This window comes from Sturnira hondurensis, unplaced genomic scaffold (genome assembly GCF_014824575.4).
Source record: "Sturnira hondurensis isolate 20B ecotype Veracruz unplaced genomic scaffold, ASM1482457v3 Scaffold0006413, whole genome shotgun sequence".
NCBI classification, from domain to species: domain Eukaryota; kingdom Metazoa; phylum Chordata; class Mammalia; order Chiroptera; family Phyllostomidae; genus Sturnira; species Sturnira hondurensis.
The window spans coordinates 12,123,665-12,151,375 of NW_028079044.1; the positions used below are offsets into that span (position 1 = coordinate 12,123,665).

The following is a 27,711-nucleotide window of genomic DNA, read 5'->3' on the forward strand; positions in this document are numbered from 1 at the left end:
ATATAATTGTGTTAAATATTTCCTCAGTGTACATTTAGAATTATATTGCTATTATAATTTTTGCTTCAACCTCAAACATAATTTGGAAAACTCAAAAGAAGAAGTGAAAACTATTGTATCCGTCCACATTTTTGCTTACCATGTTCTTTTATTTCTGATATTTCAAGATTTGCTTTACTTTCAGTTTAGAAGACTTCCTTTAGCCATTTCATTTTTTTAGGGTAATTCTGCTGGCAACACATTCTCTTAGTTTTCTCTCATTGGTGGATGTCTTGCTTACCTTTTATTCCTAAAGGATATTTTTGCTTGGCATAGGATTCTGGGTTGACTGTGCTTTTTGCTTTAGCCCTTGAAAATGTTGTAGCACCTTTTTCTGGCCAACATGGTTTCTGGTAAGAAATGCACTATCATTTGAATTGTTTTTCCTTTGTAGGTAATGCAGTGTTTATGTCTGGCTGCTTTCAAGAATCTTTTGTTTTTAGTTTTCAGAGTTTTAACTCTGATATCTCTGGATGGATTTCTTTGGGTTTCTCTTGTTTGGGATTCACTCAGCTTCTTGACTATGAAGGTTTATGCCTTTTGGCAAATTTGGGGAGCTTTCAGTTATTTTATTTTCAAGCACCTTTCAGCCTTGCTGTCTTTCTCATCTCCCCTGTAACTTCAGAGACATAAATGTTTGTTCTTTTCTTATAGTCTCACAGGTTCCTTAGAAACTGTTCATATTTTTTACTGTGTATTTTTTCTCTGTTGCTTTTTGGGTAATTTTTATTGTTCTGTCTTCAAGTTCACTGATGCTCTCTACTGTCCCCTTCATTCTGCTGTTAATCCATCTATTATTAGTTTTATTTTGTTTTTAGTTTTAATTTTTTCATTTGGTTCCTTTCTATGTCTTGGATTTTTTTGCTGAGAATTTCTATTTTTTCATTTGTTTCAAGTATATATGTGCATGTATATATGCTTCAATGAATATATATGTTTATTGAAGCATTTTAATGAATATTGTCTTAAAATCTTTTTCAGATAATTCTCCCATCTCTATCAATTTGCTTGACATCTGCTGTTTGTCTTTTTTCTTTCAGTTCAAGACTATTCTGTTTCTTGTTATGATTAATGATTTTCTACCGATACCAGGACATTTTTGCATTATGTTCTGAGACTTTGGATGTTATCTAAACCTTCTGTTTTGCTCTTTGCTTTAAACAGAGCTCCACTAGGCAAATAGGAGGTGCTGCCTTATTATTGCCAGGTAGACATGGAAGTCCAGGTTCCTCACTTGTTGTTCATTGACACCCCAGGGTGGGGGAGTACATTACTACTGAGTATGTGTGGGAGTTCTTGCTTCCTATTAGGCCGCCACTGATAGGTCCTTAGTGGGAGGGGTGGGATTGCCTTGGTATTGTGCCTTTCATTGCCTCCACTAATACCTTAGGGTCACCAATGGGTCATGGTGACAGTAATGGCTCCCTACTAGGGTTCTTTTGACACCATCCTAGCAAGGAGAGGAAGGGGTATCTTGCTATCGCCCGGTAAGGGTGGGAGTCCAGGCTATCCATGTGGTCTCCACCAACACTGTAATAGGTTTGCATTACCAGGTATCAAGGGTAGAATTCTCACTTCCCATCTTAGCTTTTGCTTGTGTGGGTGAGAGTAGGGCCACAAGTTTTCTATGGTGTTTGTCTGGAGTTTGTGGTTATTATCTGAGTGTTTGTTTTCTTACTAGCTTCCTTCCTTCCTTCCTTCCTTCCTTCCTTCCTTCCTTCCTTCCTTCCTTCCTTCCTTTGAGAGTAGTCTTTTGTTAGGGCTTTTGTCTCTGTGCATTGGCCTTTCTGACTTGCCAGATTCTTTAGCTTCAAGCCCAGGGATTCATTCTGTTGTTCCTTGGGTCCTGAAGCACCTAGATAGTCTCTGTTTCCTCTACTTTTCAGAATCTCTGTATGGTTGTTTGATGTACTACCCAGAGTTTCTTGTTTGTACTTAGAAGGAGATATAGGCTAAAGGAAATATAGGATAAAGAAGGAGATAATAATAAAGTACTTTATTATTCTGGAATACAAAGTCAATAATTTAAATTTTTTCCATTTGCTGATAGTATATAGATGTGCAATTGATTTTTTATGTTGATATTTTGTCCTGCACTGTTGCTTAACTTGTTTATTTATTCTAGTAGCATTTTTATAATTTTTGTAGAATTTTATATGTAAATGATCTACAAATAAAGATCACTTTACTTCTTATTTCCAATCTGGGTGACTTTTATTTACTTCCCTTATTGCATTGGCTAGAACCTGTAGCACTATATTTAATGGAATATATAATATAATTCCTTATATATTTTTAAGAATATAATTCTTAAAAATTATATTCTTAAGAATATAATTCCTTATCTTGTTTTTGCTTTAATAGGAAATAATTGGTCTTTCACCATTAAACATAATATTAGGTTTTCTATGGATGTCCTTTTTAAGGCTGAGGAAATTTCCTTCTACTTCTAATTTGCTAAAAATGTTTATGAAGAATAGGTGTTGGGTTTTGTCAGATACTTTCTCTGCATCTATAGAGATAATCATTTACCATTTTTCTTTTTTAATATTTAATACCGTAAATTACATTGATTTTTCAGTTGTGTTAAGAGATAAATTTCAACTCAGCGATGTTATATACATTGAATTTCTAGAACTTTTTATATGTCAATATATAAAGCTAAAGAACATGGGTTTTAAAGAGACCCTTTTCATAAAAGGTAAAATCATGACTCATACAATATGAACATATATCAAAGACTTTTTAATTTTTTAAATCATTTTTAGATGATGTTACAATTTGGTCACATGAGAATTCTAATAGACAAATTCTTAGATCAAAAATGTTGAAAGGATTTGTGGAAAACTGACTTTTTTGGTTGGAGAGGTGGTTTCTTCAGCAAATTCAACTTATTTACATGTTTATGTGAAAGACTTGTTTGCATTGCATTGCTATTGATGTCTTTCAAGTTAACTGTAATCTCTATATCAGTATTTCTCATCTGGGGATGGAAACATTTGGCAATGTTTGTAGATGGTTTTTAGTTATCATATTGGGAGGATGGTGTTACTGGCACCTACTGTATAGAGACCAGGATTGCTCCTACCTATTTTATAATGCCCCCTGCACAACAAAGGGTTATCCAACCCAAAATTGTGAAAAGTGCCAGGGTTGAGAAACCCTTTTATTTATTCTAAGGTAGCTTAATTGAAGACAAAGACACGTATGCCTGTAGGTTCAGGTTATTGTTGGAGGCTTCAGCCTCACATTGAAAGGGCATCGATAATGCCTTTTATTTATTTTGAAGTATTAGAATTTTTTCACTTCTTAAACTAACGATGCATTTCTGAGGTAATTCTCACTTGGTCAAAATGAATTATCCTTTTACATGTTGTCAAATTTGATTTGCTTACAATTTTGTTAAGAATTTTTACATCTATTTTCATGAATGATAATTTGTCTGGAGTGCTTTTTTTATTTTTTGTTATTTTCCCTGTAATGTCTCCATGTGATTTTGGAATCAGTACTGCCAGAAATAATTGAGAAGTATTACCTACTTTTCAGTTTTCTGGAAGGTTTTATATAGAATTGAGATTATATCTTCCTGAAATGTTTGGGAGAATTAACCAATAAAGTCACATGGGTCTGGGGTTTTCTTTGGGATAAAGTTTTTAGCTATAAGTTAAATTTCTTTAATAAATACAGAACTATTTGGGTTATCTTTTCTTGAGAGAACTGTGGTTGTTTTTATCTTTCAAGGAATTTGTCTATTTCACCTCAGTTGTGAAATTTATTGGCATAAAGTTGTTCATGATTTTCTTTTATTATCTTGTTATTATCTGTAGAGTCTGCAGTTACATTAACCTCTCTGATTTCTGATATTGGTAATTTTTGTCTTTCCTCTCTTTTTTTTCTTTCTGATCAATTTGGCTTAAGTTTCCCAGTTGTAGTATCTTCTCAAAGACCTAGCCGTTCATTTAATTAATTTTTGTTTATTGTTTTTTTTGTTTTCTATTTCATTAATTTTTTCACCCTGATTGTTATTATCTACTTTCTTCTTCATTTCAGAAGGTGGAAGCTTAGGTAGTTGATTTGAGAACTTCATTCTTTTTGAATATAGGTATTGAGTGCTGTATTTCCCTGTGAGTTGCTTTAGCTACATCCAACAAATGTTTACATATGTTGTGTTTTCATTTAATACACAATAATTTCTAATTTTTTTAAACATGGGCTATGTACAAAGTTATTTAGTTCCAAATACTTGGCATTTTGTAAATATCTTTCTGTTTTTCTCTTTCCCAAGCTTAATTCCATTGTAGTTGGAGAATAACTTTCATATGATTTAAATTTTTTAAATTTATTGAAACTTGTTTTATGACCCAGAATATCATTGTCTTGGTAAATATTTTATATATACTTGAAAAAATGTGTATTATGTCTTGGTAGGAATTCTTTATTGAACTCACCTGATATATCACTGATACACACCAAGTGCCTAGGACATTGCCAGTCTTTTTTGTTGAATGAATAAACATATGCGGTAAATTAAATATTTGACTCAAAAGAGTTGCATCTGGTGCTGTGGATCCAGATCAGTGGGATTAGTCAGTAAATTTTTATGAGCAGAAAATCTTTATGGCATCTAAGCTAAGTCATAGTTTGCTGAAAGACTTAATACTGGAAACTGAGGAGAAATTCTTAGGGTTTATATCATAGCAGAATTGTTTCTCAGAATACTAAAAAAAATGGTAGAATTGTAAACTGGCAAGAATAAACTGTGACTCTGTCAATTGCATCAGAATCACCTGGCGCCCACCCCTTCCTGCTGAATCAGAATTTTTAAGGGTGAGTTTGATTTTATAGAACCATCTCTCAAAAGTAGCTTTAGAAAGTTGGATAACGTTTCTACGGGAATTTGGCTAAGAAAAAGAATGTTTTTGAGGATGTTTTTATGACAAACTTCATCAGGTTATATATTTAAATAAACTCTTTAACCACTTATTAAATTCTTTATGGCAAGTGTTGTAAGCTCTTTAAGAAAGGGACTTGTTTTGCCTGTCATTATATTGCCAATCCTAACATGTAATGGATGTTGAGTAAATTTTTGTTGAGTGAAAAAATTCACTACAATGTTGCTTGTGGCAGTTTTGGTAAAATTACAATACTTGAGGGGATTTCCTAGTTTTACCTCAAGTTTCCTTATGGGACAAGTCATTAAACTTTTTTGGCTTGGTTTCATCTCTTTCATCCTTAAAAGGCATGCCAGATTTTAAGGTATAAGCTTAAATAGCTTTAGGGCCCTCTTGTGAGATACTAACTTAGAAAATAGACTTTATGTGAGTTGAAACAGGTTCTCAGTAATGCATATTGCCTAGCACTTAATAGATACTTAGTGCATTATAATTGAATAAATTAATCTTAATTCACTCCTTTTGTTTGTTTGTTTTACAAATGATAAAACCAAGAACCAGAATGAATGTTATTAAGGCTAATATCACACATCTCTTTAAACTATGTCTCTAAAGCTAGTATTCAGGCCCTCTACAGTGTTCTTTCTGGATAATATTTCAGTTCTGAGTCAGCTACAAGATGATTTTTTTTAGGGTACTGACTTTTCTCTAAGATCTTTACCATCCTGAGATCATACCACAAAGGAAGTTGTGTATTTTGTGTAGAATCACACTCCTGAGGCCATAGGCTATGCCTTTTAATAAGTAGAGCAAGTTATTTTTTAAGGTTTTATTTTTTACGTATTTTTAGAGAAAGAGGAAGGAAAGGAGAAAAAGAGGAAGAAAAACATCAATGTGTGGTTGCCTCTCGTGAGCCCTCTACAGAGGACCTGGCCTGCAACATAGGCATGTGCCCTGACTGGGAATCAAACTTGTGGCCCTTTGGTTTACGGGCCGGCACTCAATCCACTGAGCCACACAAGCCAGGGCTAGAGCAAGTTATTTAACCTTTTTATCCCTCAGTTCACTCATCTACAAAATAGGGATAATAGTGCTTATCTCATAGAGCTGTTTTGAGGATTAAATACATTAATTTATGCAAAGTCTATGGAATAGTGCCTGGTACATAGTAAGTTCTATAAGTAGTATCTGTTGCTACTACTATTATTGTTTATGTTCTTGTTATTAGTGCTTTTGTTTATACTCTGACCCCCCACCCCAAAAGGCATTAGGCTATTTTCTTTGAGTCTTTTTAAGTCTGTCCTTCCTTCCTTAGCGACTTTCAAATTCTTGATATAGAGATGTGGGGAATTAATGAGTACTGAAAAAGAAGAAAAATTTATGATTCTTGTCACTGATGGATTTGTCTTTGTTTCGAGAATACTCTTGAACTGAGGTGTATTGCATGTATATGCATTGGGAAAGAGAGGTAACAATCTCCTAAAACTTAGGAAGTCTTTTCAATGAAAGTAATTTTATTTTTATTTTTAAAAACTATCATATATGAAACATATATAAATTTACTTTCCAGAAAAAAGTATCAGGATTTTAAAATTTGTTTTATTTTACAAGGTACCTAGGTTCCTAAGTAGTGTAGTTGGTGCAATCAAAGATGTAAATGTTTGGTACAGGAAACCACAGGTATAGACTATATACAGGGGTGGGCAAGTGTAAGTTTACAGTTGTTCCTATGGAAAAAGACATTCAGATTATAATTATTACAATAGCTTTGTTAACTCAAAAGAATATCACAGTGCAACCATAAACCTACCTTGGCCCACCTCTGTGTGTTAAAGGAGTTGGAGAACACAGAAGCACAACTTCACTTATTACATGATATCAGATTAACTTTTGGAAGATCCCAGTGAGACCTGTGCTTTGTTTTTGTTTTCTCCTTGCCTGGGCAGAGCAGTTACTTTATTCATTGCTGGGGAAGCTGGCCACAGATTATGTGTGGTTGGAACAATTAACAGTTACAGGGAGCGCTCATTCTCTCCAGTACCTTACCCGTAGTGTCCCTGAAGGGAAATTGCCAGGTTAATCAGTGGGAGCATCTTCTGCACTATAGGGTATGCACATAGCCTCCATAGTACTCCGAAGCCTCCTTACTTGACGCTTTGTAGACAATAAAATAGGAAAGCACCCAGCAATGCAAATCATTGTGTAGTACTCTTTAACATCTATTAATTGGGTACATATTATCTATTTGCTGTACTGTATCCCCATCTCATTCCTTGAAAGCTTCTAAGATTTACCTTCAATAGAGAAAAAGCTATTGAAAATAATTAGTACAGTTTAAATTGCCATTGATTTCTGGTAGCATTTATTAGGTAATACTGTAAAACCAAAACTGTCTAGATTTCTAATTTGCATATGTAGAAAGTATGAATTGTGGGAAATTCCCACTCTTATTTTCTATTAGTTTTCTTCAGGGGTCCACCTCTACTAGAGGGCACAGAGTATCTCATCACTAAGATGAATCTAGTTCCTAGTCCAGGCAGGGCCTTTAGAAAAATAAATACAGCAATTGAATACATGAGTAAACATCTGCCTTGATTGCTGATCCTCTTTGGGCTAGGTGTTCTGAAAGTATGGTCCATGGAGGTCCGTAAGATAGTTTGATATATTTGTGAAATAAAGAACATTTTCACAATAATAGCAAAGCATTAATTTGCTTGTTCACTGTGTTGACATTTATACAGATTGGGCGAAAGCAGTGGTGGTTAAATCCACTAGCACTAACATGTGAGTCAAGGCAGTGGCAATAAACTGTTAGGGGTAGTCATTTATTCTTTCATGATGACCATGCCCTCTCAGATTTGAAAAAACAAAAGTAAAACCAAATAAAAAACTTAAAGGATTCACTTCAGAATCCTTTATAAGTTTGTAAAAAGCATTAATTTGTATTGAATCTTAACAGAGAGCACATTGTCTTTTAATATTCTGTGACAAAGTAGGAAGTATTCATAAAACACTTCTGCTCCACATCAAAGTAATACCATTATAACCAGGGAAAGCTTTTGCACTTGTTTGTATTGTAAGCTTGGTTGGTTGCCTACATCAAGGAGCATCATTTTTACTTGAAAGAATGACTGACAAAACTGTGGTTATTTTGACTTGGTTATTTGGTAAATATTTTCTTGAAAAGGAACAAAATGAGCTTGTCACTTCAAGGGAAACAACTGACAGTATCTTCTTGCCAAGGATAAAATTAGAGGTTTCAAGCAAAAATTAGAATTTTGAAAACTCATATCTGACACTTTGAGCTTGAGATCTTCCCAATACTTAAAAAACTTTCTGAAGAGATTTGTGATTAGACTAAGAAATGCTGTTTTTTAATATTATGTAATGAAATATTTCAACATTTGGAAGATTGTAAAATTCAGTAAATAAGTATTTTCCAAATGACCAGTGGATGATGTTTTAAAGTTATGCATAAATAAAAATTCCTTTCACAGTATAAGATAGATCAGTGGATTTAATGTAACAGAGTTTGAAAAGGTCATCAATATGGCTTCCTATTTTACATAGTAATTAACCTTAAGAAACTCCCACCTGCAAGTTCTGGTGTAATATCAAAGAACATCCACAACTGTCTGAAAAGGCTTTTTAAATTACTCTCCCAGCTCTATATCTTTATGCTGGATTTTCTTTGTTTACTTCAAAATAACACATCATAACAGATTGAAAACAGGAGTAGATACAAGAATCTAGCTGTCTTCTGTTAAGAGATTAGCTAAAAATGTGAAACAGCTTCATTCTTCTCACTATTTTTCTTTGGGAAATACAGTTTTCATAGTGATATATTAATATGTAAGTTTTATTGTTTTAAAAGAATAAATATTTTAAATTTTGCTTTAACTTCTAATATAGTAAACATCAGTAGATACACTACATAAATAAAACTTTTGGGTAGTCCTCAGTAATTTTTTTAAAAAGGCATAAAGACGTCCTGAACTGCTTATCTTTGTATCTGACCTTGGCCTCTGACTTAGGAGCTACAGACCTGTCTTTGTTCCTGATTTTGCCTTGGAAATGATCCATATTCAACCAGACATCCATTTGAGTAGGCATTAGAAGTTTCAGATCTTTTGTATTCATGCAGGGCTTTGGTGAAGACCAGCTTATCCCTTGGAAGTCTAACTCAAATGATACCTTAGGGCCATTTAAAAAAGTATTTTTATTTTTTAATTAAAGTTGACATTCAGTATTATTTTATATTAGCTTCAGGTGTACAGCACAGTGGTTAGACATTTATTTAACCTCTGATGAGTTTAGTGCTGTCCTGGCACCATACATAGTTAACTACAGTATCATTGACTATACTCCATATGCTATACTTTTCGATCCTGTGACTGTTTTGTAAGCTACCAATTTGTACATCTTAACCCTTTCTCCTTATTCACCCAGCCCCCACCCTCTCCTCCATCTGGCAGCCATCAGTTTGTTCTCTGTATCTCTGTTTTGTTGGTTTACTTATTTTATTTTTTGGATTCTATGTGTAAATGAAATCATATGGTATTTTTCTTTGTCTGACTTATTTCACTTAGCTTAATGCCCTTTAGGTCTGTATATGTTGTCACAAATTGTAAGGTTTTATTTTTTATGGCCAAGTAATATTCCATTTTGTGTATATGTGTATATATACCATATCTCTTTATCCAGCCATCTATTGATGGGCACATAGGTTGTCTCCAGATTTTGCCTATTGTAGGTAGTGCTGCAATGAGCATAGGGATACACATATCATTTCAAATTAGTGTTTCAGGTTTCTTCAGATAGATACTCAGAAGTAGAATTGCTGGGTCATAAGGTACTTCTACTTTTAATTTTTTGAGGAACCCCCATGCTGTTCTCCAGAGTGGCTGTACCAGTTGGCAGTCCCACCAGCAATGCACTGGGTTTCCTTTTCTCTCCATCCCTGCCAGTACTTGTTTGATGATTTATTAATGATAGCCATTCTGACAGGTGTGAGGTAAGATCTCATTGTGGTTTTAATTTGCATGTCTTTGATGGCTAGTGATGTTAAGCATCTTTTCATGTGTCTATTGGCTCTTTATATGTCTTCTTTGGAGAAATATCTGTTCAGGTTCTATGCTCATTTTTTAATTGGATTATTTGGGGGGTTGGTGTTAAGTTGTATGAGTTCTTTATAAGTTTTGCATATTAACCTCTAGGCATTTGTTGACATCACTTTACACTCTATGATTTCATAACACTGTGTAGGAACCACATTATGTCACAATAGTTGTTTATGACTCCCTTCTCAATTATGAATTACTTCTTTAGCACCAATGACTGTTTCTTACCTTTGCATCTTGTTACTTTTCATAGGCAGAATGAAATGAGTATTATAAAGATTTGTTGATGATCTGCTGACCCATTGGAATCTGTGTCAAGGGACAGTTTTGTTGATTTTTTTTATAGGTATTACAGTAGGAATTAAACTAGGTCTTTCTGAGATTGCTGCATATTCAGTTCACTGTAGTGACACATAGCATATAGACATACAGCATTGTTAACTCATGGAACTTTTTATGGAAGAATGTGACTATTATTTCTTCTTTTAAATAATGACATATTTTTGGTGTAGTTTAATTGTATATGTGTTTAATATAGCTTGGGAAGTAGAATAAAACCACTTTTATTTGATAAAAATATTCTCCAGTCTTGAAATTTATGACCATAAATATCATTTGTAGTCAAATTGTTCATGCATTGTTTTGTTTTGTTTGTCAGCAGGTCCCTTAGCCTGTCTGAGGCTGGTCTCTAAAATGTGTATTATAAGTCACAGGATTGTTGTGGGGATTTTTTAATGAGACATATGTAGCCCTGTGTATTATTTAAAACAGTAGCTTCCAAAGTGAGATGTGTGATCCTGGAGAGTGCCCAGGACAAGCCACTGGGTGTGGGAAGAATATATTCAAATACTTGTATCTGCATGTTTTAATCTGAATTAAGAAAGAAATTAAGCTTTACCAATACTTAATAGGCAGCTTGACAAGGGTACCTTCACTCAGCCTATACTATTTATATCTATATATCTACATCTATGTCTACATCTATATCTATATATATATATAAATTAGAGTGTCATGTTTCAGGTAGAGGATGGGAACTATCTTGTTGAAAAGAAGTACAGGTATGAGGAAATTTCACATGTATCATTTTGTCAGGGAATTATCAGCTTCCACTTACATTTGTTGGCTTTTCATATTTCTGTGAACTTCCACTCACATTATATTGGCCAGACTGTCACGTGGTTCCCTTTTCTACAAGGTAATTTATGAAAAGTGAGTACCAGGGCCTGATTCCTTAAATGAAACAGGGATGAGAATGGATGTTGGTTAGCAGCCGCCTATAGTGTCTGCTACAGAAATATTTTCATACTATTGTAGCTAAAGACAACACTGTAAACTCTCATAACAGTATACTTTATGGACCTGAATTTTCAAACTTGTTTTAAAGTCCAAATAAATATTATTAGTGGTGTTTTAACTGCAACTAATTGACATAAGTGAATATCAGCAAAAATCTTTTGTGTAACTGGTAAATAGGATTGAAAAGTAAGTATCCTGATTTAGTAAGCATAGCCAATGATGTACTTTTTGCATTTAGATTTACCTCTCTTTTGTGATGTATCTTTTCAGCTATGACAGCCATTCAAACCCAGTATCAACATATACACTTTAGGATTAGACTTTCAAGTTATTAAACCAACATTTTCAAAAATAAGCCTTTTCTATCAGATTATGCTTTTTTATAATGAGAGAAAAATTGGTTTTTATACTATCAGTAAGTTAAATAAACTATATAATTACTAACTTCATCTTTATCTTAAAATTTTGCTGTGATACATGTTTTATAATATGCAGCCATATATATGTATAATACATAAATAAATATATGTCTGTGAGAATGTTTCTGCTTTTTTTTATCCTGATACTAGCATGCAATAAAAGTTGGAGACTGATACCTACATAATATCACTGGAATATACACTTCTTTTTTCATAAACTTTGTAACCAAGTATTCCATGTAAAAGTTATTTTAAAAATGATTATGTATTTCTCACTGTCAACAGCTGACCTATTCAGCTACTCTATGTTGCAGCAATAATGAGCATTTCCAGTTTTGTTTAAACATTCCATCTACTTGTGATTGTAATGGTTTAGTGATTATGGTTCTCCTGAGAACCAATCTGTGGAACTTCAAATTCATTTAATTTCTAAACATCTTTTTATTAACTCACATTATGATTCAATTGGAATCCATTTATTAAATAACTATGCTTAAACAGTTGATAGCATGTGAGATGACTACTTTGTGATTTTTTTCTTTTGATTTTCAGTCATATAAAAAGATAAAAAGCTCCTTTACAATTAATGCAGTTCTTGTGTGTCCGCATTTCAGCTTAAGATTAAACAAGTATGATTGAAGCTTCCTGTGTAACCATAGTTACATTTTAAATTAAATATTATAATTTTATTTTAAATTTAAAACACAGAAATGTCCTGAGTATATTACTCATCTGCTTTTTTGAATACTCTCCCCTGATGGATACCTCTCAGGAAAAATATAGTTAAGGAACTCAGAAAAGCAAGGTTGCTATCTTCTGTGGTAAACTCTGCTTTCTATTTATTTCCCTGACTGATGGTAAGAATGGTAGATAGATAATGATCCCTGGTGGAAGTAGTATTCTGTCTGTGCTTATGGTCAGTGGTAATTAACTCAGTTCTCTTCTGCTAGTAAGAGATAACCAGTTGAGATGATCACAGAGCCTCAAGCTCTAATCCACTCCTTGGTACACTTCCTGGTGAGGAGGGAAGAAAGGCTGAATGCTGTCCTACTTCAAGTGGCAAACGATGTCTGCATTTCCCCCTCTGGATACTTACCAGCTGTACTTCATATTGATATTTCTCCTTAATCACATCTTCACATTTGTATTTGGCTACATCTATTATGATAGGATGACAGAAAACACTTCTGCCTTAAGATTACTTATAATATATTTCAAAGACAAATAACCAAATCATCAATATATTCTATTATAATGGTAAGAGATTAGCCAGATGATCTTTTGAAAAAGGCCCTTCTTACTAGTGAATCTAAAAAAATTATCAATTATTATATCTTATATTGATGTTTTGCTGATTTTTCACCAAGGACAACAAAAGTCTTTGGAGTTAGTCGGGAATTTTAAATATATAACTTAGAAGCCACGACAAAAAAAGACTGCTGTTTAATGTTTTGAATCCCCCAACATGTAGTTAACGCCCACTGGGGCATGCTTAGACTTGGTTGGTAATTACAATTGAGCTGTAAAATATTTTGACAGTTTCCAACTGTTGTGTACTTGTTAGTCATTTGGTGGCAAATGCAATTTGGTGAGGATTTTTGGTGGGACATGTTTAATTAAGAATCTTTCAATTACGTACTATGGCACACTAAGCATTAATAAAGTTTTGCAGCTATAAGCTACTTTTACTTTTTACCCAAGGCAGTAAATATGTTTCATTAAAAACTCTATAGCGTAGTGAAGCTTGCCATGTTTTTATGCCTCTCCTTTTCTTTACAAGCTTTTACTTGTCTTACAGTAAAGCATAACCACCAGTACTTAATTTGTAGATTGCACATTGTGTATGATTTTCTAGGTAAATGAATTCATGGCAAATAAATCAAATTGCTCATGATAATTACAGGACTAGAAAGGACAGATGGGATAAAGTTTTCTTGCATGTTTTTATCCTTTTTATAACAACATAGCTCCTAATAATAAACTAATTTGGGCAATATGACAATTCCTAGAAAGAAAGTGTCAAACCTTTGAAACCAAGGCAGGTTGCCTGTTAAGATCGAAGAGTGTGTGTAGCTGAAGCATTTTTAAGTCTCTTAAACCTACATTTATTGGGTAAATCATTTTGAAAATTATTGGAAAAAGTTAAGCCTTAGTCACTATATCCAAGAATAAAATAGTAAAAACCTCATATTCAAATCACTTGAAAAATCTGTTATTTAAAGGTTGTAATTGTCTCTCTGGAAGTCTTCAGTCATTTTATCCTTTCTATTTTGTTGATAAGAATTTTGTTCATGGAACCAGCAATATAATAAAGATTCTTAGGGGGGGAAAAACAGATATTCTGTGAATTCAGTTCATTAGTTCTTTAAGTTTTCCTACAAAAACATATTAATGTGATCTATAAAAATAAAACCAAATGTTACACTGAATTATTTTGAAATGTGTAATCTTCCCAAATGATCAGTGTTATGAAATGCCTTAAACAAACCATCTTTATTTGCTTTTATAATCTATGTATTTAGTGAGCAAAAGGGCTGAAATAGGGTCAGGGAAAGGGTGGAAATAAGCTTCTAATTACTAGCTCAAATTAGACAGTATGGTAAAAATATTGAGTTTGCTCCATGGCTGTACAAATTTGTAAAATTTATCAAACTGTACACTTTAAGAAGGTGGATTTTGTTCTAATGTAAATTATACTTTTGTAAATCTGCCTATTAAAAATCTAAAAACAATTTAAGTTAAGAGGAAAGTCCAAGTCAGCATTCTAATATTATAAAATTACTATATTGCTAACTTAGTCAAGAATTGCATCTATAATTGAATATGATTTACCCTTGTCTAGTAAAGGCCAAAATTTGCAGAAAGGCTGGATAAACAGTATAAGTATTTCCATAGATAATATACTATTATATTAGTATATTCTCTTGAGTTATTAATGTATAAATTAAACATGTGTCTCTTGGAAATATCTAAAAATACATACTTTCCCAATGGTTAACATTGCTAGATCAGGATTTCTCTTCTATTTATGTTTAAGGTGGTTTATGTATGAATTTTTTAAAATTCACATTGGTATTAAAAAGTGTTTCTTTTTTAAGATCTTTATTGCTATAATTTTACCTCATTTATACAAATTTTTTGTTGTTGGTCCTATTACAGATACCTGCCAGTTTTCCCCCTCCTCAAACCTCCACCCCTACCTCCAGACACCCAGTATTTGCCACATTGTTCTCTCTGTCTCTGGGCTTTGCATATGTGCATATATGTTCTTTGGCTAATCTCTTCTAGTCCCTCCCCACTCCTCTCCCCTCTGAGATCTGTCAGTTTGTTTCATTTGACCATGCCTCTGGTTTTATTTTATTTGTCAGTTTATTTCTTCATTAGATTCCACATATGAGTGAGATCATATGGTATTTGTCTTTCTGTGATTGCCTCGTTTCGCTTAGAATAATATTCTCCAGGCCCATCCATGTTGTTGCAAAGGGTAGGAGTTCCTTCTTTTTTACAGCTGTGTAGAATTTCACTGTGTAAATATATCATAGCTTTTTAAAAAATGTATTTTATTGCTTGTGCTATTATGGTTATCCCAATTTTCCCCCCCTTTGCCCTCCTCTGCCTGGTACTGCCCTTCCCTCCAGCAATCCTCCCCTTAGTTCGTGTCCATGGGTTATATGTATAAGTTCTTTGGCTTCTCCATTTCCTCTACTATTCTAGACATCCATCCATTTTGTACATACCAATTATGATTCTTAATTCCTGTACCTCTTCTCCCACTCTCCTCCTTCTCCTTCCTGCTGATAACTCTCCAGATGATCTCCATATCTATGATTCTGTTCCTGTCCTGGTTATTTGCTTAATTTGTTTTTTTAGATTCAGTTGTTGATAGTTGTGAATTTATTGCCCTTTTAATGTTCATAGTTTTGATCTTCTTTTTCTTAAGTCTCTTAAACATTTGTTAATAATAGCTTAGTGATAATGAACTTCTTTAACTTTACCTTGTGTGAGAGGCACCTTATCCGCCCTTCCATTCTAAATGATAGCTTTCCTGGATAGTGTAATCTGAATTGTAGGTCCTTGCTTTTTGTCACTTTGAATACTTCTTGTGTCCAAAGTTTCATTTGAGAAATTAGCTGATAGTCTAATGGGAACTCCTTTGTAGGTTACTCTCTGTTTTTCTCTTGCTGCTTTTAAGATTCTCTCTTTATATTTAACCTTTGGTGTTTTAATTATGACACGTCTTGGTGTGATCCTCTTTGGGTGACTCTCTGTGCTTCCTCGACTTGTATGTCTGTTTCCTTTGCCAAATTAGGGAAGTTTTCTTTCAATATTTTTTCAAATAAGTTTTTAATTTCTTGCTCTTCTTCTCCTTCTGGCACTCATATGATGTTGGTACATTTAATGTTGTCCTGGAGGTTCCTAAGCCTATCATTTTTTTAAATTCTTTTTTCTTCCTGCTGTTTTGATTGAATGCTTTTTCCTTCCTTGTGATCCAAATCATTGGTTTGATTCTTGGCTTCTTCCTCTCCACTGTTAGTTCCCTGTATTTTTCTTTAACTTAGTGTAACCTTCATTTCTTCCCTTACATTTTTGCCATACTCAATGAGTTCTTTGAACATCCCGATCATCAGTGTTTTGAACTCTACGTTTGATAGATTGGTTATCTCTGTTTTGTTTAGTTTTTCTTTTCTTTTCTGCGATTTTATTCTGTTCTTTCACTTGGGCCATATTTCTGTGTCTCCTCAATTTGGCAGCTTCCCTATGTTTTAATATATTAAGCAGAGCTGCTTTGACTTCCTGTAAAAGGCACCTGTGAATTCTGTGTAGGGTGCAGCCTTAGGTAATCACCAGGGCAGGACAACCTGCTTCACTGCTTTGTGGCTCTGTGTGGAGGGAGGGCTCATGGGAAAATGCCACTGCCTGGCTTTTAGAGGTTTGCTCAGTGTTCACCTTGTTTCCATTCACTTCACCCATTTCCCATATACAACTGGCATCCTTCCAGCTCTTGCCCTGGTGGCGAATCCCAGGGTGTGTGGATCTGCATAAATTCTGAGTCCCTGCAGGCCTTTTAAATGAACTCTCCTGAAAATCTGGCAGTTTCTTCCATCACCCCAAACCCTACTGGTTTGTACAACTTGAAATCATGGGGATTTATATTCCAGGCACTGGAACCCTGGGCTGCATGGTCTGTCCAGGGGCTAGGATGGCTCACTCCCAAGGTATCCCTCCAGAATTTTATCCACCACATGTGAATGTGAGACCACCCATTCAGCCACTGCTGCTGCCACCTCTCCACACCACACCGAGTCTCTGTGACTCTGCCCCTCCTACCTGCCTGGATAAGTGTGGCTTCTTGAAAGCCCTGGTTGTTGGACTTCCATACAGCTTGATTTTGTGACGGTTCTGGGTATTTGTTTTGACTAACAGTTATAATTCTCTTTGTGGCTGCTCAATGAGGTGAAGTGGTTCCACCTACACATGCCTCCATCTTGACCAGAAGTTCTATCTTAGCTTTTTTATCCACTCATCTACTGATGGGACTTGGGCTGTTTCCAGATCTTGACTGTTTATAAATAACACTATGAGCATTGGAGTGCATATATTTTTTGTGATTAGTGTTTTGGGATTCTTAGGATACATTCCCATAGCAGCTGTTGCTGCTGGATCAAAAGGCAGTTTGATTTTTAATGTTTTGAGGAAACTGTATTGTTTTACACAGTGGCTGCACCAGTCTGGTTTTTTTCATGTGTCTTTTGGCCATCTGTATGTCTTTGGAGAAGTGTCTATTCACGTTCTTTTTGCCCATTTTTTTATTGGATTGTTTGTTTTCTTACTGTTAAGTTGCATAGTGTCTATTGAGGTCTTTTGCCCATTTTTTAATTGGATTGTTTATCTTCCTGGTGTTAAGTTGCATATCACTTATACAGATTTTGATTGGAGTCTTTTTAAAATTAACATTTGAAATTCAGGTTATATTTTAAATATGTACCAGGAAAAGAGGAATCTTACAATTAAATTATTTCATTAATAATGAAATAAATCCCTACCATTTAATTTTTCTAATTTATAAATTAGTAATATATCTTACACATCAAATATGTTCAGTTAATATTTAGAGTTTTAGGAAAATAGATTCATTCTGAACATTAAATATGCATGCTATTTATATGAATTTCAGTTTTCTTTTTTTTAACTTTTTCTAATATTATTTAAGAAAAATGAAGAAGTACTAGATAAGATAATACACTGGCTAAGACCCTCTTGGCATTTTCCTATATCATTTTACTTAAATAGTAATATTAAATATTGTAAAGATATCTTCCTCTGATAATTAATAGATTTTACATAAACATAGTCAAAATGCAAACAGTATTTTGTAGAATGTATCAAAATAATTCAAAATTTATTTTTTAAGCTATTGTTTAAGGATAATTTTAGAAAAACATTTTTAAAAAGAGATGATGGTTAGTGACATTTGATTATCCCTACAAAATATTAATGCACAGTATGAAATAGCAATGTACTCTGACTCTGAAATAGCAATGTACTCCACCCTCTGGCCCTGGACATAGCAGCTGTTGTGATGTTGATGTCCAAGAAAAACTGGATTTCCATTTATTAACTTTTTTTAAGGAAGGAATAAGGGTGGCCAAGAGGATGGTCACATGACTTTAACACCCTGAGGTGGCAGACAAGAACATGCCTAATCTTTATGTTATGAAGGCCATGCAGTCTCTCACATCATGAGAGTAGGTGAAGGAATAGTTTGCCTGGGAACATTTTTACTGGTACAAGGGTATTTGGTATCTCCGTGATTACCTTCACGTCCCCCCTGAGAAGCAGGGAGAGTGTGATCTGCAAGAATCACATGAAGAGAAGGTGGCAGGAACACCCATAGGGGGAGTGCTATGCCCTTGGTGCTGACAAGAAAGCTGAGGCCAGAGCTGGGTTAGCAACCAAATTCCAGTTTAGAGGCAGATTCGGTCGTGGATGTGATTAACCACCTCAGTAAAGTTGGAGGGATTATTTTGTGTTAAATGAACTGTGGCCAGAATTTTTTTTTTAAATGCACTACTAGAAAGAGTAGGTCACTGAAGCAGAATGTCTAGCCCAGAGATAACATGATCTCATTCAGACATATGTATAGTTACATAATATTTAAAATACAATAAAGGAAGCATCATAGAACAGTGAAATACTATTCAGGAAATGATATTAAGCTGATAATTCAGAACCTTACTTCATGCCATTCACCAAAATGTATTCTAGGCAGAGGAAAGTGTTCAATCATAAATAAAAAATAAAATTATTTTAATACAAAAACATTATTTACTAAATCTCTAGAGGGAAAATAATTTTCTAGCCCTGATCAATATGTGGCTCCGTTGGTTGGACATCATCCTGCCATATGAAGGATCACCGGTTCAATTCCCAGTCAGGGCACATGCCTGGGTTAAGAGTTCAGTCCCTGGTCAGGGAACATTCAAGAGGCACCCAATTAATATTTCTCTCCCTCTGTTTCTTCCTCTCTTCATTTCTCTCTAAGAGTGGGTAAATAAAATCTTTTAAAAGTAACTTTGTAAACCCCCCCAAAAGCAAAAGATACAACAAAGGATAAAAAGTAGACAAATTGGAATATTTAAAAATTAAAATGACTGACATTAAAAATAAAACATGATAGATAAGGACAATTTTCATGAAATACAAAAACAGCTGAAGTATTATTTATGTATCATTGAATAAACTATTAAGTGTCAGATTTAGGACTGAAACTGAGATCTGACTGGCTCCAAAGTTCATGAACCTCAACTCTGTGTCCTTTTCTAATGTTACATATCCTTGTGAACATAGCTTTTCCCTCATAGCAGTCTGTATATGGTTTAGTTATACTAAATTTACAGAATTGGACGTATTTTCATTTTTACAGAAAAAATTGCTATAAAAAGAAATTACATAGATAAAATATGCATGATTTTAAGTTAATATCCCTTTTAAAAATGCATCTACCAGCAGCAACTTTTCCCTGTGCTATGGATCAGTACTTGTTGGATTATATTAGATGCAGGTGGTATCACTGCAATGCCACAAGAATATTCTGGCAAATAAGAATATTTCTGGCTAAACTGCACAACAGAACAAAGTGACTAAAATAGAAATGGATAGAACTCTCCTAATAAGCTAGGATTGGCCTACTCACGTGTTCTTGCAAATGGGTTAGATATTAAAGAAAAAGAGTGGTTTGGAACTTTCTGGTAAAACAAATGGGTATATTTAGAAAACCCAAATTTAGGATATAAGCACACTGTATCTTAAAATTTACTCCCTCTTGTGTTTCTGATTTTTCTGTTTCTTTTCTTTGTAATCTCACCTCTTGACTTGCTTATTCATCTATAGATTTTTTTAGTATATCATAGTTCCTATATTTAAACCTAGTAATCTGAAATATTTGCCCTTTTTGTTTGTAATAATTCTAAAATTTCTACATATTCTCTTAAAAATTCACCGGCCCAGAAAGATTTTACAAAGAAGTCATTATAAAATTCTATAATGTTAGGCCTCACAGTCTTTCATCTAACTCTTAAAAGAAGAAATTCCACTAAAGAACTACTTTGCAAGTTAAAGGCAAATTTTTCATAATTCTTTTATTTCTATTCAACTAACTTGAAACAGTATATAAATGTTTAATTAATTCAGTCTGTATTGGTAAGATTAACATATGTGCTTTACATGTGTGATATATATGTTTTCAAATAAATGTAAATAAAATGAATCTAGTATGGGAATTTATTCTATTTATAAGATAATCAAATAGCCTGTTAATGTTTTATAGATGCTGGATGAAGACATAAAACTCCTGAGTCAGAGACAAAGGACTATATTACAGCATGAGCATTGGCATGTTTATGTCAATTCCTTTGTGACCAAGTCCCACAGGGGTGACAGGAAAGGTCAAATTGATGCTGCACACACAGTGGGGTTGTATCACTGCTAAAGAACATTGTACTTGAGCAATCCACCACTTTTATAGCAATCATTAAACAGGCCTGTTCTTTGTCCCAGAGGAAGATGCTACCTCATGCTTAAGGGCTGGTTTGCTTTTCTGTGAAGAATGACCTGATAAAGAATAGTCACGACTTCAGTTTTGGACAATCCAGAAGATGTGTAAGAACAGGAGAGATACACAGAGGAATGTCTCTAAGCACTCTGATATATTTTGTTCTGTTGCTTTTTTTGCAACTGTCGTCTTTTTGATATTACTGTCTATGTAATAGTGACTATACTAACTCTACCACTCCTTGATTTATAACTATAGTAGTAAGTTTTAAAGAAATAATTATATTAAAGGCTGTTAGTCCAAGTGGGGCATTTATATAGTCAAAATACTCTATTACAGTATGGATTTTTCATATTTTTTGTCATTTTTATAGGCATGGAATCAATCATACACTATTATTTTCTATTCCTAGCAAACTTATTACAGTGTATTTACTTGCATTAGTAGCTAGACATTATAACATAAGGACACATCTTGGATATAAATATACCCTGCAAACATCCCTGTATTGCTCAGTGTTCATCTCTTCAACCTCTTTATTCTTTATTAGTGATACAACAAGAAGAATCTCTTTTTTTAAAGAATTTGTTTATTCATTTTTTTAGAGTGGGGAATGGAGAGAGAAGGAGAGGAGAGAAACATCAATGTGTGGTTGCATCTCGTGTGACCCCACTGGGGATCTGGCCCACAACCTAGGCATGTGCCCTAGATTGAGAATTGAACCCACAACCCTTTGATTCACAGGCCATTACTCAACCACTGAGCCACACCAGCCAGGACGTAAGAAGAATCTTTTTGAAATCGGTGCTTTGATTTTGGTGCTTTAAATGATTCTAACATTTAAACTTAAGCCATCAATTAGTCATCCTATCTTCATTTTGCTTTGCTACACTAAAAGCTGATGTTGGTTGATATGGTCACTTAAAAATACGGTAATTCCCAGATCTACATTTCTGCACTGTCTACAACAGTGTCTCTGAAACCTTTTTGTCTCAGAACCTCCTTATACTTCTTGAAAGTTATTGAGGAGATAGAGGATTTTAGGAAGATGATGGAGTAAGAAACAACAGAAATCTATCCCCTTATCTAGACAACAGTTGAACTGACAGAGTTGGTCTGTTCCATTTTGGCAGTCTGGAATCTATTGAAGCCTTTCAACTTCCAGGGGAAGGGTTAGATGCTAAGCTGTGGTTGATTGTGATCAATTTTAGCTCCTTAGCTCAACAATGGATACTTGTCTTCGTCCTCCCATCCCTATAGCAGTCAGCTGTGCACTTATTCCCAGAGCTTGCAGGAACCATGGTGGAAAAGAAGGACCTTAATCTTCCATATATTTGAGATTTGTATTCTGATTTCTGATTGCAGCTTCTGCTGGAAAAAGTGCATACATAAAGGTGGCCAGACATTGTTATAAACACACACACACTCACACCATTGCTGCAGGCTCCTTCCCTTCAGACTAAGGCAAGTTCTAGGGGACTTACAGGACTGGTGCTTTTCACCCCCACGCTTCATTTTTGTATTTTCCTCTTTGGGGAGCCTGACTGTTTAAAAAAGTACATTCAAAATCAACTGCAAACACAGGAGAAATAAGAAAATCATCATGTGTGGCCAGAGAAAGGTGCAGACTCAGAAAAGACTTGAGAAGGCTTAAAGTTTATACCTCATGCTAACCCACAGCATTGAAACATCCTAAAACAATTAAATAATTAAAATCCCACAAACTCCGAGGAAGGGAATATTTCACATAAAGTTACCAAATTATTACATTTAAATAATCATTTATAAATTATTTACATTTAAATTATTAAATGTAATAAATTATTATTTACAAATAATTTACATTTAAATCCAGTTTTGAACAAAAAAATCACAAGGCCTGAAAAGAAAAGAAAAAAAGTGTGGCCTACTTATAGGAAAAAAAATTAACCAACAGAAACTGTCCCTGAGAAAGATCACATGGTATACCTATTAGACAAATACTTGAAACAGATGTCATAAAGATGCTCAAAGAATTAAAAGAAGATATGAAAAAAATTGAACAAATAAATGATGTGTGAGCAGAATAGAAATATCAATAAAGAGAAAACCTAAAAAGAAACCAAAACCACATTTTGGAGATGAAAAGTACAAAAACTGAAATTAATAATTCACTAGAGGGGTTCAATAGCAGGTTTGAGCAAGCAGAGCAGTCAGTGAACTTGAACATAGAACAATAGAAATTATAGCATCTAAGGATCAGAAAGGAAAAAGAATAGTGAATAGAGGGACCTGTGAGACACTGTCAAGTGGATCAATATATACATTATGGGAGTCCTGGAAGGAGAAGAGAGAAAGGAGCAGAGAGATTATTTGAAGAAATAATGGCTGACAACTTCCCAGGTTTGAGGAAAGTTATTAATATAAAAACCAAGAAAATCAGTTATTCAAATAGGAAGCACTCAAAGAGATCCACACCACGACACAATCTAAGCACACTGTTGAAAGACAAACAGAGAATCTTGAAATCAGCGAGAGAGAAGTGAACTTGTCATATGCAAGGGATTCACAATAAGATTAATGGCAGATTTCTCATTAGAAACTTTGGAGGGCACAAGACAGCCAATATATTCAAAATACAAAAAAAATACTGCCATTCAAAAAACCTGTATCTGGCAGAATTGACTTTCAAAGGTTGGGGACAAATTAAGACATTCTCAGAGAAATAAAAGGTGAGGTTATTTGTTACCGCTGGAGCTGCCCAGCAGGAAATGCTAAAGAAAGTCCTTCAGGGCATTATATATTAAATTGAAACCGTATGAAGAAGTAAAAATCTCAGTAAAGATCAAATACATGGTTATTCTAGAAGCTAGCATTATTCTAACACAATTTTTAACTCTACTTATTCTGAGATTACTACATTTAAAAATTATTATTCTAAAATATTATTGTAATTTGGTTTGCACACTGAGTTTTAAAGACTTAGCCCAAACCAAGAATAGAAAACATATTAATAATTTAAGAATGAATCATATATTGAAATGGCAATGTTTTGAATATGTTGGGTTAAATAAAATCAATCATTAAGTTAAAATTTTTAAAAAATCCTATTTCAACAACCTAACTTTACAACTTAAGGAACTAGAAAAAGAACAAACTAAACTTAAAACTAGTAGAAGGGAGCCCTGGCTGGTGTAGCTCAGTGGATTGAGCGCGGGCCTGCGAACCAGAGGATCGCGGTTCGATTCCCAGTCAGGGCACATGCCTGGGTTGTAGTCCAGTTCCCTGCAGGCCAACTCCCAGCAGGGGACGCACAAAAGGCAACCATACATTGATGTTTCTCTCCCTCTCTCCTTCCCCTCTAAAGATAAATAAATAAATAAAATCTTAAAAAAAAAAAAAACTAGTAGAAGGAAGGAAATAATATTAGAATAAAAGTAAAGTAGAGAATTCAAAAGCAGTATAACAACTAGATCATCACATGAAAAAATATGAACCTAGACACAGAGCACACACCCATCCCAAAACTTATATCAAAATGAGTCACAGACCTAAATTTAAAACACAAAACTATAAAACCCCTAGAAGAAAACATAGGAGAAAATCCAGAAGACTTTGGGTATGGGAGATACCTTTTTAGATACAACAGCAAAGGCACAATCCATGAAGAAACAAAGGAAAACCTGGATTTCATTAAAATAAAAAACTTCTGCTCTACAAAAGACAATATGGAGAGAATGAAAAGACAAGCCACAAACAGGCAGGAAATATATGCAAAAGACACATCTGATAAAAGACTGTTATCCAAAATACACAACTAACTGTTAAAACCCAACAGTAAGAAAGCAACTAAACCAAATTTTAAAAAGGGCCAATGATCTTAACAGACACCTCCACAAAGGAGATTTGCAGATTGCCAATAAGCATATTAAAAGATGCTTCACAACACACGTCAGCAGAGGAATCAAAACAACAAGATTACACTACACATCTATTAAAATGGATAAAATTTGGACACTGACAACACCAAATGTTGACAAGGATGTGGAGCAAGAGCACTGACATTCATTGCTGATGGGAATGCAATATGGTATAGCTACTTTGGAACACAGTTTGGCTTTTTTTTTAACGAAAGTAAACATATTCTTACCATACAATCCAGCAATTATGCTGCTTGATATTTACCCAAACAAGTTGAAAACTTATATACCCCAAAACCTGTACGTGGATAATTATAGCAGATTTATTTCTCATTTTCAAAACTTGGAAGCAACCAAGATGTCCTTCAGAAGGTGAATGAATAAATAAACTGTGGTATATCCAATGAAATATTATTCAGCACTAAAAAGATATGAGCCACTAAGCCTTGAAAATATACAGAGGAAACTTAAATGCATATTACTAAATGAAAGATGCCAATAAGAAAAGACTAAATACTGTGGGGTTTTATATGACATTCTGGAAAAAACAAAATAATGGATACAATAAAAAGATTAGTGATTGCCAGAATAGGGTGATGGTGGGAGGGTCGGGAGGAGAAGAGGGAGGGATGAATAGGCAGAGCACAGAGGATTTAAAAAATGCTGTATAAATAATGGTAGATATATTTGTTGAAACTGAAGAATATACAACACCAAGAATGAACCTAGTTAAACTATGGACTTTGGGTGAATACAGTGTGTTGATGTAGGTTCATCTTTGGTAACAAATCATCATTATTGTGAGTGATGTTGATAATTGGAAAGGCAATGTGTGTGAAGAGGCAGAGGGTATGTGAGAAATCTCTGTACTTCTAAATTTTTTGTGAAGCCAAAATTTCTTTTGAAAAAATGAAGTCTTTGAAAAAAGACAGGATAATTAATGAAACCAAAAGTTAGTTTTTTGAGTAGATCAACAAAATTGAAAAATCTTTAGCTAGAAGAACTAAGAAAATAAGACTCAAATTACCAAAATCAGAAAGTGAGAACATTACCACCAATTCTACAGAAATAAAAAGGGTTTTAGATAGTAGTGTGAACGGCTGTATTCCAACAAATTAGATACCCTAGATAAAATGGACACTTTCTAAGAGTGAATTATGAAGAAACACAGAACCTAGATAGATGTATAATTCATAAGAACATTGAACCAATTATCAAAATTGTTTAAAAGGATTTCTGACCAAGATGAAGGTCTGGGTAGAAACACTGTGCCTCCTCGCACAACCAAATTTAAGGACAACAAAGATTTAGAAACAAAAACATAACCAGAACAGACAGAAAATTGAATTGTACGAAGTCCAACAATGAACCATTCATACAGACCAGTAAGAGGGGAGAGTCGGTGGCTGGCGGAGAGGGGTCATGGCAGGACAAAGTGGTGGTTGGCAGATGCAGGCGTGGGAAGGAAATGAGCAAGCCCAACCCAGTGAGGTACACAAAGCGCTTGGCTGACTGCAGACACAGATTTGCCTGAAGATAAACAAGGCAAAAATGGGCAGTGAGACAGACCATGCAACCCAGGGCCCCAGCACTGGGAAATAAAACCTAAAAGCACCAATTGAAAAAACTTGCCGGGGTTGAGGTGCCGGGAGAGACTCCCAGCCTCACAGGAGAATTCATGGGAATGACCTACAGGGTCCTAGAACGTACACAGGCCCACCTACCTGGGAACAAGCACCGGAAGGGCCCAATTTGCTTGTGGAAAGTGGCAGAGGGGACAGAAATCAAAGAAAGAGCAGAGCAAGTGCCATTGTTCCCTCTCTCACCCCATCGCCACATACAGCGTCACAACCCAGCAACAGGGTTGCCCTGCCCTGGTGAACACCCAAGGCTCCACCACTTATACCTAACAGGTGGGATCAGACCAAAAAATTATGCCTCAAATGGAAGAACAAATGAAAACCCCAGAGCCAAAACTTTTAAGCAACCAAGAGATAGTCAACCTATCAGATGCACAGTTTAAAGCACTGGTGATCAGGTTGCTCACAGAACTGGTTGATTTTGGTCAAAAATTAGATGAAAACTGAAGGCTACACTAAGTGAAATGGAGGAAAATGCACAGGGAACCAATAGTGATGGAAAGGAAACTGGGACTCATATCAACAGAGTGGACCAGAAGGAAGAAAGAAACAACCAAACAGAAAAGAAGGAAAAAACAAGAATCCAAAAAAGTGAGGAGAGGCTTAGGAACCTCCAGGACATCTTTAAACGTTCCAATATCTGAATTATAGGGATACCAGAAGGGGAAGAGGAATAGCAACAAGCGGAAAGGTTATTTGGACAAATAATAAAAGAGAACTTCCCTAATCTGGCAAAGGAAATAGACTTCCAGAAAGTCCAGGAAGCTCAGAGAGTCCCAAAGAAAGTGGACGCAAGGGTCAACATACCAAGGCACATCATAATTACATTAGCCAAGATTAAAATGAGGGAGAGAATCCTAGAATCAGCAAGAGATAAGGGGACAGTCACCTACAAAGGAGTTCCCATCAGACTGTCAGCTGATTTCTCAAAAGAGACCTTACAGGCAAGAAGGGGCTGGAAAGAAGTATTCCAAGTCATGAAAGGCAAGGACCTCCATCCAAAATTGCTCTATCCAGCAAAGCTTTCATTTAGAATGGAAGGACAGATAAAGCACTTCTCAGATAAGGTCAATTTCAAGTTTGTTGTCACCAAGCTCTTACTATATGAAATGTTAAAAGGACTTATCTAACAAAAAGAAGATAAAAAATATAACAGTGAAAGGACAGGAAACTCATGGTTACTAACAACCACACCTGAAACAAAAGCAAACTAAGAAGAAAGCTAGATCAGGAGTGGAACCATAGAAATGGAGATCACATGGAGGTTTAGCAACAGGGGAGTGGGAGGAGGAGAAGGGCGGAGAAGGTATAGAGAATAAGTAACATAGATGATAGGGAGAAAATACACAGG

The 27,711-nt window shown here is 34.7% G+C and overlaps 1 protein-coding gene and 1 pseudogene across 1 annotated transcript in view; both read left to right on the forward strand.

Annotated features, from left to right (window-relative positions):
• The window catches only part of EHBP1 (EH domain binding protein 1), a 361,085-nt gene that overhangs the window by 198,726 nt on the left and 134,648 nt on the right, over window positions 1–27,711 (forward strand). The window lies entirely within an intron of this gene.
• Window positions 18,350–19,102, forward strand: LOC118988427 (40S ribosomal protein S10-like; annotated as a pseudogene).